This window comes from Hyperolius riggenbachi, chromosome 7 (assembly GCF_040937935.1).
Source record: "Hyperolius riggenbachi isolate aHypRig1 chromosome 7, aHypRig1.pri, whole genome shotgun sequence".
Lineage (NCBI taxonomy): Eukaryota > Metazoa > Chordata > Amphibia > Anura > Hyperoliidae > Hyperolius > Hyperolius riggenbachi.
The window spans coordinates 144,803,956-144,817,325 of NC_090652.1; the positions used below are offsets into that span (position 1 = coordinate 144,803,956).

At 44.3% G+C, this 13,370-nt stretch overlaps 1 protein-coding gene across 4 annotated transcripts in view; it reads left to right on the forward strand.

The window, feature by feature from the left end:
• Nucleotides 1-2,522: 2,522 nt before the first annotated feature.
• The window catches only part of MRTFB (myocardin related transcription factor B), a 422,849-nt gene continuing 412,001 nt past the window's right edge, over nt 2,523-13,370 (forward strand). For 3 of the 4 annotated variants that reach the window (XM_068244719.1, XM_068244722.1, XM_068244721.1), the window contains exon 1: nt 2,523-2,598. The gene's annotated coding sequence lies outside the window, so the exon portion shown is untranslated. The remainder of the gene's footprint in view (nt 2,599-13,370) is intronic. The other variant, XM_068244720.1, reaches the window with a different exon arrangement.

The window sequence follows — 13,370 nt, forward strand, 5'->3', positions numbered from 1 at the left end:
CAGTATAGTTAGCCAGGTATAGTGTAGTTAGGTGCAGGGACCTTCAGTATAGTTAGCCAGGTATAGTGTAGTTAGGTGCAGGGACCTTCAGTATAGTTAGCCAGGTATAGTGTAGATAGGTGTAGGTGGCTTCAGTATAGTTAGCCAGGTATAGTGTAGATAGGTGTAGGTGGCTTCAGTATAGTTAGCCAGGTATAGTGTAGTTAGGTGCAGGGACCTTCAGTATAGTTAGCCAGGTATAGTGTAGTTAGGTGCAGGGACCTTCAGTATAGTTAGCCAGGTATAGTGTAGTTAGGTGCAGGAACCTTCAGTATAGTTAGCCAGGTATAGTGTAGTTAGGTGCAGGAACCTTCAGTATAGTTAGCCAGGTATAGTGTAGTTAGGTGCAGGAACCTTCAGTATAGTTAGCCAGGTATAGTGTAGTTAGGTGCAGGGACCTTCAGTATAGTTAGCCAGGTATAGTGTAGTTAGGTGCAGGGTGCCTTCAGTATAGTTAGCCAGGTATAGTGTAGTTAGGTGCAGGAACCTTCAGTATAGTTAGCCAGGTATAGTGTAGTTAGGTGCAGGGTGCCTTCAGTATAGTTAGCCAGGTATAGTGTAGTTAGGTGCAGGGACCGTCAGTTAGTTAGCCAGGTATAGTGTAGTTAGGTGTGGTGCCTTCAGTATAGTTAGCCAGTTATAGTGTAGGTCGATTCTGACAGCCGCAAAATGTTACATGATACGATCTACCAAATAGGCGGCCGCGATCTACCGGTAGATCACGATCAACCTATTGGGCACCCCTGGTGTAGCCAGTAGGAGGCCGCAGCAAAGGTAGCCAGTAGTAGGTGGCTGCAGCATAGGTAGCCAGGGATAGGTGTAGCCAGTAGTAGGTGGCCACAGCATAGGTAGACAGGGATAGGTGTAGCCAGTAGGAGGCCGCAGCATAGGTAGCCAGTATTAGGTGGCTGCAGCATAGGTAGCCAGGAATAGGTGTAGCCAGTAGTAGGTGGCCACAGCATACGTAGCCAGGGATAGGTGTAGCCAGTAGTAGGCCGCAGCATAGGTAGCCAGGGATAGGTGTAGCCAGTAGTAGGTGGCCACAGCATAGGTAGCCAGGGATAGGTGTAGCCAGTAGTAGGTGGCCACAGCATAGGTAGACAGGGATAGGTGTAGCCAGTAGGAGGCCGCAGCATAGGTAGCCAGTATTAGGTGGCTGCAGCATAGGTAGCCAGAAATAGGTGTACCCAGTAGTAGGTGGCCACAGCATACGTAGCCAGGGATAGGTGTAGCCAGTAGTAGGCCGCAGTATAGGTAGCCAGGGATAGGTGTAGCCAGTAGTAGGTGGCCACAGCATAGGTAGCCAGGGATAGGTGTATCCAGTAATAGGTGGCCACAGCATAGGTAGACAGGGATAGGTGTAGCCAGTAGGAGGCCGCAGCATAGGTAGCCAGTATTAGGTGGCTGCAGCATAGGTAGCCAGGAATAGGTGTAGCCAGTAGTAGGTGGCCACAGCATAGGTAGACAGGGATAGGTGTAGCCAGTAGGAGGCCGCAGCATAGGTAGCCAGTATTAGGTGGCTGCAGCATAGGTAGCCAGGAATAGGTGTAGCCAGTAGTAGGAGGCCGCAGCATAGGTCGCCAGTATTAGATGGCCGCAGCATAGGTAGCCAGGGATACCCAACCCTACCTCTGGCTGCACATCATTACCTACATTTTCTGTATAACAAGCATTGAACAGTTGTTGCATGAAACCAAAGGTATATGCTTTCAAAGTCAGTGTCCAATTTTACAAAGTTAATTATTGTTCATTGAGGACATAGTTTTCCTGTTTTTACAGGTTGTGTAAGAAATAAAATTTATTAAAAAATATTTCAGCACAAAAGTTTTTACATTAAGTACAAAGTAAGAAATTTTTTTTTACAAAACATTTACATTTTCATGGGAACAAGGAGACATTCAACTACATCATGAGGATTTTGCGCAAGAGTTTGTATCCACAAAATCTACCATGAAGCAAGAAGCCACTTTGTATTCTCATCAAGCAGACTTCCATCTGGGCTGTGGCTATATCGGCTCCTCTGCCTGCAGGCGGTGGCGGCTGGCATGTGTCCCGTCCTCTTCCTCCAGCAGCAATGGGGCTCCTCTTCTTATTTTTTAATTACTGCAACTTTAAAAGATTTGATATATGCATTTAAAAAATCCCAGATATATAACACCTAAACCTGGAATTAGTTAGGGAACAATAAACGTCTTTTAAAATAAGTAAATACACACTTATAGCCACGTGGGCTATGTTCTGATATGTTTGCGAAGCATGGAGACGCTGCACTAAGCTTATACACAGCTGCAGAGGACGATATTTATAACCGCACAGTACAATCGTGTAGCCACGTGACGCGCCTGCTCTCACTCCTACATCAGTGCATCTAGCTCCCTGGTGACGTCACACGCAGTGTTAGCTGCTTTTTGTTCAACTCCAGCAGACTCCTCCCTTCTTATGTGCTGTGACAACCCGGCTGCTGTAGGAAAGCGAGAGGGAGGCGGGGTTGAGTTGTGTGCGCATGGCAAGCTGTACCCAGGCTGGGAAGGAAGAGAGCCAGAGAGCCCTGATACTCAGGTAATCATCAGCACTATCAATCTGACCCAGTGTTCCCCTCACCAGAGCATAGTATGGGCTCGGGCAAAGCGCAAAGCATGCAGCCTGTGCTGCTTCTACCTGCAGCCTTCACAGCATAGCCCTGTACAATCACAATGCACCTACACTGTATTCTGCCCTGTGTGTTCCTCTGAGGCTGGCATGTGCACATAGGAAGATACACACAGCACCAGATCACAGCCTGTGTGTCGTGTGTTTACAGGAGCCTTCTTCAGTCCTGGGCTCAGCTATTCTCTTTCTTCTATTTGTGGTGTTTTTACTCTTGTGTGTCAGTGCATGGTTGCTGCTGACTGTAGGTGACATTACTACACTTGAGTAGGAATGCTGTCTGGTAGTACTGTTGTGGATGATTACAGTGCAAATGCAACGTTGGCTCAGGCCTGTATGAATATATTATGTTAATGACAAAGCCCCCCAAAAATGTTTTTTTTGTGTATGTTATTAAAGTAGTTTCGCAGCAAGTGTTTAAGCCTGGTGCACACATCTATTTTGGATTGGTCAATTTTACCACTTCCATGTAGTATGAGAGCTCACATACACAATCAGTTCATTGTACAGTATTTAACATCTGTTAATACTGATACTACATGGAGGAGGTAAAACTGGTCAGTGATTAGCCAATCAAAATTGGATGTGTGTATGCATCCTAATGCTAGGTGCATACAATGCTACGGTATTTCCTGTCAGATTGATGGGTCAGAACGATAATTTCTGACATGTCCAACCGGCTCCCAATCAAAGGGATTGTTTTTAGATCACTACTGCACAAAAACGATCCCGTTATTGATCAGAAGCGGATCGGATGTGTCTGGAAGTGATGGATCTGATGGGAAATTGTATTGCGAGTACCTAGCATAATTATGTGTCATAATGTAGCTGACCAGTGGAGCACTTTACACGAGCTGCTAATTGGGATCCTTGTTTGCTGCAAAGCTGTTTACAGATTTTAAACTCTTGTTGCCCATGGAGACTGTGAATATGCATTGTACAGCCGTGTTGCTTGGTTTCTGGTGGAGCAGTGTGTTGTGCCATTTAGAGAGGGGGAGTAGGAGAAGACAAGCAAAGAGCTTCATGTTGTGTATCTCCCCCACTGGATCACTAGAAGGGATGTCAGGGATGTGTTTGGACCATTTGTATTTGGGGGAAAACCTAGCCTAATGGACCTTGGAGGATCATGATGGAGTAGGAACAAAGTGGGTGATGCCACAAGTGTGACAGCGTTTCAGTGACCCGGCTTTTTAATTCTCATCAGTAGCTTTCCCAATTTGTTAGCACCTTTTGTGTCTGAACCCCCTCCCCCCCCCCCCCCCTCAAATGTTTTACAGCTTTCTAGTTTACCCCACAACATCCTCAGCTTTGACTGGAGGGAGATATTGGGGCCAAAGCAGTTCATATTGGTGCGCGGCTCTGAGTGCCATCATAGCAGCAATGCTCTGCTGCGTGCCCCACGTAAGGGTAATTCGGGGCTCTGGCGGTCACCAGACCCCAAAAATACATCTCATACATTTCAACAACTCGGAGGGGGAATAGTACATAACGCCACCTCTGAGTTTAAGGGCAGCAGGGAGAGCTGTCATTCGGCTCACCCTGCACCAAACTGCCTGGTGCCAAGATGACCTGCACTCATTGGGGCCACCTATGGCTGCTATCGGAGACTTTTAGAGACCACTTATGACTGCTGACCACAGTAGGGGGTAACTCTGTAAGTGCTCAGTAATAATACCAGACTAGAATCCTGGATGATTAGTTATTTTGTCTAATGCAGGGTTCACACTACACCACAGCCATATACATTGATCTCTGTTGTAGAAAATGACTTTTTTTTTGCATGTAGTGTGACACTTCCCTGAGGCAGTGGCATAGCTAAGGAGCTTTGGACCCCAGTGCAAGTTTTACATTGTACTGCACATTGCATGTAATTCGTATGGCACAACAAAACCTGCTAAGGACATCCACATTATGAGAAGTGTAAGCAGAGGAGAGGCACAGTTTAATGATTATACCGGTAACTATTCAAAGCATATATAGAAGTGATCAGTACCAGCATAGCACTATTGAAGAGCTAATACAGCATTTCAGGGAGGGCCCCTCTGGTCCAGGGGCCCGGGTGCGGTCGCAACCTGTGCATACCCTGTGGCTGCCCTCAGGCATGGTTCACACCGAGTCATTAATGCTCTCAACTAGTGATACCTAATGCAGTTTCTGTTAAACTGGCTCGAGGAAGCGGGCAAGGAGCTGTGAAACGCGTTGTCTGTCCTTTTTTTTTGTGCTTGAATAAATACAGTCAAACTAGTGTTTTTTCTTCCAGAGAGGTAAGCCATTTGCCTCTCATCTACTATTTTTTATTAAGCCTCAGATGTTTTTGTTAGTGTGCCTCCAACCCCGTATGGTTCACACCTGTCTGTTTCTGTGCGCATTTTCTGCATAGGAAAATGCATTTAAAACTGCAAACCCATGTTAATTAATGGGCTAGCTAGTATCCTTGAATCAAGGGTTTTTGTTTGTTTGTTTGTTTAGGCCTCTTGCACACTACATGCAATTCCAATTTTTTATTTTTTTTTATTTATACAATACGATTTTTGATTCTGATTAAAAAAAAATACTGCATGCTGCTACGTTTTTTTACGGAATCAAAAATTGGATTATATAAAAAAATCGCAATCGCATGTAGTTGACAAGAGGCTTTTTAGTGATGTTTTATCTGTGGTGCTGTGACATGTCACAGTAATACCTCACACTCCAGCGCCCCAGCACTGCTCAACCATACTATCCGACTGAGAATGTCAGGGAGGAAGTGGCGGTTCCCCTCCTCTCGGCCTGTCTTTAGGAACCCCAATTTCACTCCCTGCTTATCGTTCCTAACTGCCACTTCCTCCCCGTCCATAATCTATGTTCTGTCCAGTTCAATATTATGGCTTGGGTACTTAAAAGCGTCTTTCGCATGCACAAAATCGACATCCTGCAGCAAAATTTCACACATTGGCCTAGTGCACACCGGAGCGTTTCCGCTGCGGTTTGCGATCTGCTTGCGGGTGCGGATCCGCTAGGGTAATGTATTTCAATGGGCTGGTGCACACCAGAGCGGGAGGCGTTTTGCAGAAACGCATACTCCCGGGCTGCTGCAGATTTTGGATTGTGGATGCGTTTCTGCCTCAATGTTAAGTATAGGAAAACGCAAACCGCTCTGAAAAACAGCACTTCAGAGCGGTTTGCCAGGCGGTTTTTGTTACAGTAGCTGTTCAGTAACAGCTTTACTGTAACAATACATGAAATCTACTATACCAAAACCGCTACACAAAACCGCAAAACGCTAGCTGAAACGCTGCAGAAAAATAAGAAAAAGCGTTTCAAAATCTGCTAGCATTTTGCGGATCTGCTAGCGGTTTTTGGTGTGCACCAGGCCATAGTGTGTTTTTTCTTTCAGGGTAGGAACACACTAGGCAGAATCGCATATGCATTTTCCACTATGTGCTATGGAAAACGCAAATGAGATTCTGCCTAGTGTGTTTCTACCCTCAAACATATTAGCTACTGTAGAGAAGCGCACACATTTTTCTAGTTTCACCTGTGAATCCTGTCTAAGGCGTTTGTGTGCTTTTTTTTTTTTTTTTTTGCACAGGAAAATAAGAAACCAATGGTAATCAATGGGCTAGTGCACAGTTGAATGCATTTTTCCCATGCAGAAAAAAAAACAGACAGCAGTGAAGCACTGTGTGCATTTCCTCTGACAGCTACATTTGCCTTTGTGAATATAAAATGGCATGTTTTCCCACATGCAGACACACGGTGTGAGAAAAATGTGCACAGAAAATTGACAAGTATGCTGCCAACCTAAAACTTTACCACTGTAAATTGCAAATTGCACAGGGGGCACACACAGCTAGGACTGCGCATGTGCAATAGTCTGCAACTCCATACTCAAACCTTCCGGTGCAAAAGTCTCAGGTTTAAATATAAACCAGGACACTGCTTACACACGGCTTGTATGTTATATCGTGTACCGTATATACTCAAAAGCAAGCCGAATTTTTGACCCCCAAAAAGAGGGTCAAAAGTTGGGGGGTCAGCTTGCTTGCGAGTCACCTGTGGTCCGCGCCCCCGCTCTGCGGTCACCGCTATCACCTGAGCTGACGCCGCATCTTCTATTTTTCCCCTTTCCGCTCGTATAGTAATTGACAGCAGCGCGCCCCACGGCGGCTGCTGTGACGATGAAGCAGGAAGCCATAGAGAGAGAGCGGCTTCCTGTAGCTATGGGAACCGCTCTCTCTATGGTTTTCTGCCTCGTCATCACAGCAGCCGCCGTGGGGCGCGCTGCTGTCAATTACTATACGAGCGGAGAGGGGAATAATAGAATATACGGCGCCAGCTCAGGTGATAGCGGCGACCACGGGGCCGGGGAGAGGAGGGGGCACTACCTATACTGGGCACTGTACTAGCTATACTGGGGCACTATACTGGGCACTACCTACCTATACTGGGCATTATACTAGCTATACTGGGCGCTATCTACTTATACTGGGCACTATACTAGCTATACAGGGCACTATACTAGCTAAACTAGGGCACTACCTACCCATACTGGGGCACTATACTAGCTATACTGGGGCACTATACTAGCTATACTGGGGCACTATACTAGCTATACTGGGGCACTATACTAGCTATACTGGGGCACTATACTAGCTATACTGGGGCGCTATACTGGGGCACTATACTAGGGCACTATACTAGCTATACTGGGGCACTATACTAGCTATACTGGGGCACTATACTAGCTATACTGGGGCACTATACTAGCTATACTGGGGCACTATACTAGCTATACTGGGGCACTATACTAGCTATACTGGGGCACTATACTAGCTATACTGGGGCACTATACTAGCTATACTGGGGCACTATACTAGCTATACTGGGGTATACTAGCTATACTGGGGCACTATACTAGCTATACTGGGGCACTATACTGGGGCACTATACTGGCTATACTGGGGCACTATACTGGCTATACTGGGGCACTATACTGGCTATACTGGGCACTATACTAGCTATACTAGGGCACTACCTACCCATACTGGGCACTATACTAGCTATACTGGGACACACTGGGGGGATCACGCACCCAGCATTTCCTACCCCCGGCTTATATGAGGGTCAATCATTTTTTCCTGTATGCGGGTCGGCTTGCTTGCGAGTATATACGGTAATCTGATTTCCTTCCTCAGTCCAACAAACATACTGTGTTTCCCTCACCCTCCAGTCCCAGGTAGCCATAGACTATGGTGGGGATATTAGACTATGACTGAGAAATAGCCTGAGGGACAGTTGGTGACAAGACTATAGTTTGCTTGTATCTGTACATTACAAAATTGTAGATCTACCACGCACCATACAATCTTGCAGAAATTTCCTCCACTCCCGATTTGAAGAAAAATTGGGGGAAAAAATGGCAAATCAAAATTTTCACTTTAAATGAACAAAGTTTTCGATTTTTTGTGTAGAAACGGATCATTTTTATTTCTGTAAAATCAGGTTATTTTACTGTATTGTGGCCACCTTAAGGCTAGTTACACACCAGGACGGTGCGTTTAGGGGACGTTATAGGGCACATAACGTGCCCCTAACGCAACGCCTGGTGCTCTCTGGTGTGGACGTCGGAGTGAGCCGCGTTGTGCAGCTCACTCTGGCGTCCGTGATGCCGTGATGCGCACTCTTGGACGCATGCGGCATCACGTGGTCCCGCCCGGCCAATCGCCGCACAGAGCGGCCGCTCCAGGAAGTAAACACTGCACGTCACTGAGTGCAGTGAATATTAATTAGCCATGTGCCCGGCCGCTCTCCCCTCCTTCCCAACATGACTGAGCATGTGAAAACAGTCTAACGCGGCTTAGCCGCCTATAACGTACTGCATGCAGCACTTTGCTGCGTTACAATGTAATGCAATGTGGGCAGTGTGAACAGCCCACTTGTGTTACATTGCTGTGCGTTGGGGGAGCGTTACAGGCTGCACTAACGTGCGCCTGTAACGTCCCTGTGTGCAAAAAGCCTTAAGGTTCGTATACACGTCCGATAAAGATCGTTCGTTACGAACGATTCGTGACGTTTACACGATATTCAAATTAGACGGAAAAGATCGTTCGTAATGAACGATTGTGTACACACGTGAACGATATAAGTATAAAGTACTGAACGACGAACGATTAAAAAATGCGTGCGCAAACGGAAGTGACGTTATGACAGGCAATAAGACCATGCGTTATCGGACGATCTTTGTACACACTGCAACGATTGCAGTGAAAATTTAGAAAAAATCCGCCGGGTTGGATCGGTCGGATTGAACGATAACGGTCGTTATCGTCCCAAAAAACGATCGTTGGAAAATTTGGAGCGCACGATTATCGGTCCAATTGTCGTTATCGTTCGTTTTTGAACGATCGTTATCGTACGTGTGTACTCAGCTTAAGAGATGGCAATTTGCATATTTTCCACCTAGAGCAAAACAAATTGCCGCTGACCATTCATGTGTGAGTGCACCAACCTATTTAATAGATAGATCCTTTAGAAAGAATCCAGAAGGAAATAATTAAATAATTTTGACATTTATGGTGGCTTATTGCTACTGCAGTATATTCAATACAACAGTAATTCAGGGCTGTGGAGTTGGAGTCGGAGCAATTTTGGGTGCATGAGTCGGGAAAAAATGCACCAACTCTGACTCCTAATGAATTTAAACTGTAATTAAAATAAAAAATATGATAAAATATTCTATTTCTCAGATAATAATCATAAATTATATATACAGTAATAGCTGTGCTTAGTCCACAAAAATGAAATAAACCAATCAAAATTAGTTACTTGTGCTGCTTCAATAAAGCAGTCCCCGTATTTTTAAAGTCAGATATACATAATCTGATTGTGACTGTATATATGATGTGTACACAGGAATCTCTTATATACTAAATAACATCTATGCTGTAAGAATAAAGCCTAATGTGTAGCCGTGTCAATAATAGAGATGGTCAATGAGATGGAAATAATTCTGCGTTGATGGTTATTTATGCAAATGTATGCACTCTCTTTGCTCATGAAATCAAGTAATTTTGATATGTTGTTAACATTTGGTTTGGTGACTACGAATTAAAGGGTACCTGAGACAGATAAAAAGAAAAGTTGTATACATACATGGGGCTTTCTTCAGGCCAATCAGTCCCTCGCTGTCCTCCTCCACCACCTGGATCTTCTGCTATGAGTCCTGGTAATTCAGCCAGTCAGCGAAGTCCGGCCATGTGCCTCTCCTATAGCCAGGAGCATTCTGCACATGCGCAATAGTGCTGCGTAGGTGTAGTACGCTCCCAGTGGCGGAGTGTGTGCATGCGCACTACGCAAGACTGGCTCAAGTACCTGGACTCATAGCAGAAGATCCAGGTGGCGAAAGAGGACAGCGAGAGGCTAATTAGCCTGAAGGGGGCTGGAGGAAGCCCCAAGTATGTATAAAACTTTAATTTCATCTGTCTCAGGTTTACTTTGTTACACAGTAGTACTATACTCTACATATGCACTCTCCACAGAGCTGCAGGGAGTCCACTGAGAATGTTGTGCACATTGAACACAGAGGGGTTGTCTATCACCAATAAACTTGGTTCAGATTGTGCATGAAGAATGTGTAATAGAGGAAGAATCCCCTTCTTCCCCTGCAGAGTACCTGCACATCACTTGTACATGTACCCACAGTCACATTGCCTAGGGCCTGATAGATGTTCTTTGTTCCGGTCTGTACCTTTTACAAGTACTCTTACCAAGGACTAATGTTAGTCTATGACTAAAGGGAATAAATATGGCAGTCTCCATATCCTTCTTACTTCAGTTGTCTTTTAAAATTCCTAAGCGTTGGTAGTTAAGAGACGAATTTCATGTTACATACTTCCAATCAACAAGATTGTAATATGCAAATTAGAGGAGCCGGAGGTGAGGAGTCGGAGTCGGTGGATTTTTGTACCGCCTCCGCAGCCCTGCAGTAAATACATCATTAACTGTAGACGTTATTTAATTTCCTGATGCAGGTAAAAGTACAAACCATATAGTCCTTCAGTAGCCATGTTCATGTTCTCTAATGCTTTATATCACTAATTCACGCAGCAACACACTAATGGTTTATTGCAGTTGCCAAGAACTTTATATACTTTTACAGTGACCTTGTTGATTAAGAAAAAATTATCTAATGGATAAATATGCTATATAGGATGTAATGAACTGACTTTTGCGTAGAACTGTTTGGTTGTAAAGAAGATTTCCGGAGCATGCTGTTCTGTGAATAAGGGTCATGTCAGGTCATGCGGATTGACAGATGTAGTAATGGGATATGGATTAAAGGGAAGCTTCTGAATTAAATACTTTGAGATATGGCAGCAAGGTAGCTAACAAGTCCTCACAGTTGTCCATATTGTATTGCATTTGTAATTCATAGGACCTACACAATTTGTGAGTTTCACATCAGCTAGCCCATTCCATTAACAAAATCATAGTTGAAGGAAACATGAGGTGAAAATAAACTGATGAGATAAACTATTACAGTATATCTATACTTCTCCTAAAAATGAAATCCCACAGTTTTATTTTATATTGAAATCCTACTTTTTTTCTGTTTCGTTGTCTCTGCTTAATGACAGATGACAGTTGAAGTCAATGACAGGATGATAATGACAGTTGAAGTTAACGACAGTTGAAGTTAACGACAGTTGACGTATGCCAGAGCTAAAATCTAAAAACTATTGACTCTCTTTATCTCTGTCCTGCTCTTGGAAGCCATTTTCTGCTAGGAAAGTATTCTATGGTTGCAATTCCTTTATAGTGAGGGTTATGCTATAGTCCGACCAGGTCTGACTGGACAGAAACTGTTACTTGCATACCTGATGTTTAACTCTTTCAGACAGAGAAAAGAAAAAAGCAACACAGCATAGTTATGTGTTCTTGGCACTGTACATACACGTCCTGTCTCATCATGTCATGTCACCTTGTGTATCCTTTAAAAAACTGCAGGCAATTTAAGGTATTTTTTTGTTTTTGCCCCATTTTACTATTAAAGCGGATCCGAGATGAAAAACTAACTATAACAAGTAGCTTGTCTATATATCTTATCTAAAGTTTAGACAGCAAATCTAGCTGCAAACAGCTTTAATAGAATATGATTATTTCTTCCTGTGATACAATGACAGCATCCATGTTTGTAAACATTACACAGAGGCATGCTTATCTGCATCTTGAGCAAAAGAAACCTAATCCCCCCCCCCCCCCTCCTCCTCCTCCCTCCTCCCATCTGCCTCTGAAATCTCTGGCTAGTAATACCTCCCCCTCCTGCCCAGACTGAGCTCCCATGAGCCCTTGCTACTGTCTGAAAGTGCCTTGGCTCTCTGAAAACCTGTGGCCGTGGCTTGTTTAGTTTATAGGGAATTAGAGTATTAAAACAAAAACAAAATAGTATTTGGCTTGAGGAATGCCCTATAAACAATAGGAAAGGAACACAGTTATGCAATGAATAAAAGTTAATCTCGGATCCACTTTAACAGTGACCTAAGACAAAAGTGTGTGTTGGTGTGTGTGTGTTGGTGTGTGTGTGTTGGTGTGTGTGTGTGTGTGTATAGGTGCATCTTATAGTTGCTTTTGTAAACATTCAATGGAAGTTAACTTGGGTGAATTTCTTTTGTATTTACTTATAGTGGGAGGTCTTTCTTCTATTTCCCCAGCTAGACAGAATCCTCTGCATATTTGTATAGTGATCTTTTTAAATCTATAAGAGGAACTGGTTATAGTTAGATGGTGCTTGGCACATGGTATTGCTATGCTTTTGTTAGCTTTAGAATAGATGGAAAATTAATGGATATTTGCAACAAAAGATAATGTTTTGGTTGGACGATTGTTGATCAGATCACCCAATCATCTGCATTGTCAAACAAAGTGAATTCAGACCTTCAAGAGGCTTCCCCCTATGGAGGTATTTTTTTTTTCCCCTGGCTACAGTTACACTACTTAAAATACTTTATTTTTTGGGGCAGTTATTTTGTAAAGCCCTGTACACACACATGACTAAAGCCAGCTGAGGTGGCCAATTAACGACGGCCTCACCCGATGGTTAGGCACATGTACAATAGCCCCTGACCCCTGCCCTGCAGGCGATCTGCCCTGGAAGATCAACTTGACCATTATGGACGTCACTGCCCTGCCTGCCCTGTGATGTCATGTACGCTCCGCTCTGTCATTCCTCCGCCCCACTGCATAGCAACAGAGCGCATTTGTGCAGCCCGGCCCAGTGATGTCGCCCAAAGGGTTTGGGTCCCAATCTCCGACGGGCGACATCAGACAAAGTTGTGTACGCACCTCAAGCGTTTGAGGTTGACAGCTGTTTACAAAGTTAAAATCACTTGCATTTGACAAGCTTCAGAAAGTGGTGGGACAACATATAGCATTTGTTCAAATGCCAAGAAAACGCTGATAAAGTTTTCATTGCGTTTGGATCTAATGTCCGACTGACTGTGCCCTTACAGTTTGAATACCAAGCACTTCTCCACCATGTTAGCTGAGAAACAAAGCCCAGGCTATTTTTGGCGCATTCCCAGATAAATGAAGTACTTTGAGTTTGTAAACAAACCTGGCTGGAAGTTATTCTCTGATGCATGTCAGCACTTACAGCAATGCCTTAAAATAGAACCATACTGCTTGTCATGTAGTACTTGTTCATG